This window comes from Octodon degus, unplaced genomic scaffold, assembly GCF_000260255.1.
Source record: "Octodon degus isolate 3935 unplaced genomic scaffold, OctDeg1.0 scaffold00154, whole genome shotgun sequence".
Classification (NCBI taxonomy): Eukaryota; Metazoa; Chordata; class Mammalia; order Rodentia; family Octodontidae; genus Octodon; species Octodon degus.
Window position 1 is genome coordinate 345,479 of NW_004524730.1, and position 2,224 is coordinate 347,702.

Consider the following 2,224-nt stretch of genomic DNA (forward strand, 5'->3'; position numbering starts at 1 on the left):
GGCTGGCATGTGGTGCTGGGGGATTGAACCGAGGTCCCTGTGCTTTGCTAAGCTTGTTCTAAGTAGGTGCTTTAGACCACTGAGCCATCTCACCAGCCCCTTAACTTAGTCTTAACCATTCAGCTGAAAAGTATAACCATGAGGTATAAAAAGTCAAGGTATATTAATATGCTGAGCTGCAAAAGGCTCAAGTCAACAGCTTCAGACAATTGGCAATAGTGCTGATAACTCACTACTATTATGGAGTATTGGACTATATTGGGTTATTTAACTGAACTCAAGCACCTACAATCTTTGGACTGGCATCGAGTATGAAAAGGTCCTTTAAAGACTTCTCCAAATACAGCTTCTCTAACAGCAATGGAACACCCATCTCTGACAAAACAAAAAAAGGGGGATATAAATTTTTTGTTGTGAAAATATATATATGTATGTATATACAAGACAGGTAGGATAGATATACAGCTACTTTCTCTAGTTCAATGAGAAGAAAGGTTTGTATTAACATTGTTTAGACAAAATATTACATCTGCATCTTGTTCTCTGAATAACTACTACAAAGACAACAATATGAAATGTTAATTATTGCAACTGTCCTACTAACCTGCTTTGAAAGTGTTTCATTGTTATTTTTTTTTCTCATTAAAAGAAAAAGAAAAAAAAGAAACAAATATACAGGTCAGCCCTGTACCAGAACTCAAAGATGTGTTTTCATTGTCCTCGTTGTCATCTTTCTAATAGCTGTTCTCTAGTTAGGAGGGCAGATAGAAACACTAGCACATTGGAGGGATGTGAGAAATTAAATGTAATTAAATGTGAAAAAATGTTTTTTTAAAGACTACAAAATAGTGATAGAAAAAAAAACAGCATCAGAAAAGATACAAGATTTCACTAAACAAAGTAATAGGAATTCAGTGGTTGTCGTACTATGTGATGCTATCTTCAAATTAGTTGCTCAGATTACCAGATATAAACATGGAAGATTCATTTAAAGAAAACAAAACAATAACAAAGAAATTATAAGAAATCCAAAAAAGAACAAAAATCAGAGTAAAAAAACACTTTTAAGCATTAACTGTGCCTTTCAATAACCCAGCAGAAATTGACAATACAGTTATCCAAATTATTCAGAATTTTATTTTATTTTATTTTATTTTATTTTATTTATTTATTTATTTTGGAACCAGGAATTGAACTCATGCCCTTGCACTTGCCAGTGAAGAGCTTAGTGCACTGAGCCATCTCTTTGGCCCCTCAAATTTTAAGGTTTTTTTTTTTGTGTGTTTGTTTGTTTGTTTGTTTTTTCCATTGGTATTGGGGATCAAATCAGGACCTTGTGCTTACTAGCTAGGCATTGAGCTATCTCCCTGCCCCTACTATTCAGAATTTTTGAGCAGCTGTTATGTAGTTAAAAACAGAAGTTGATGTTAATACAGTGCTGAAAAGGGCATAGCTTTTTGCCTTCAAAGATCTAAATTCAGAGCAGACAATTAGCCAGGCATGGTGGTCAACACATGAAATCCTAGCAGTCTAAGTAGGTGAGGCAAGATCGCAATGTTAAGACCAGACTGGGAAACTTAGTGATTTAGAGAGACCCTGTCTCAAAATAAAAAAATATAAAAGGGCTGGGAATGTAATTCACTAAAGGACTCAGGTTCAATTCCCAGTATGTTCTACAAAAAATAAAAAGCAGACTTTCATCCAGGCTGGAACCCAAGATGGCAGCACTCTTGTTGAGACATGCTGGCCATCATTGCCTCCATTCCCACCTCAGTTCTCAGCTCTATATCAGAAACGCTGTTCTTTTGGAAACCACAGCCAAAGAAGAGACAGAGCAGTTCTGGAATAAGAACACAGATTCAAACCATCCTGTATCTCCCCACATCACTGTCTACAGTTGGTCTCTTGCCATGGGGATGTCCATTTGCCATGGTGGCACTGGCTTGGCCTTGAGTGGAGGGGTCTCTCTGGTGTATCAGCCCTGTTGCTCCCTGGAAACTTTGAGTCTTACTTGGAATTTGTGAAGTCTTTGTGTCTGGGGCCAGCACTGATCTACACCGCTAAGTTTGTACTCATCTTCCCACTCATCTATCACACCAGGAATGGAATCCGTCACTTGATGTGGAACCTGGGAAAGGGCCTGAAGACTGCCCAGCTCTACCAGTCTTGGGTGGCTATCTTGGTTCTGACTGTGTGGTCCTCTGCAGCACTGGCAGCTCTGTGA

The 2,224-nt window shown here is 38.2% G+C and overlaps 1 pseudogene; it reads left to right on the plus strand.

Moving 5' to 3' along the window:
* Positions 1 to 1,718: 1,718 nt before the first annotated feature.
* Positions 1,719 to 2,224, plus strand: LOC101571687 (annotated as a pseudogene).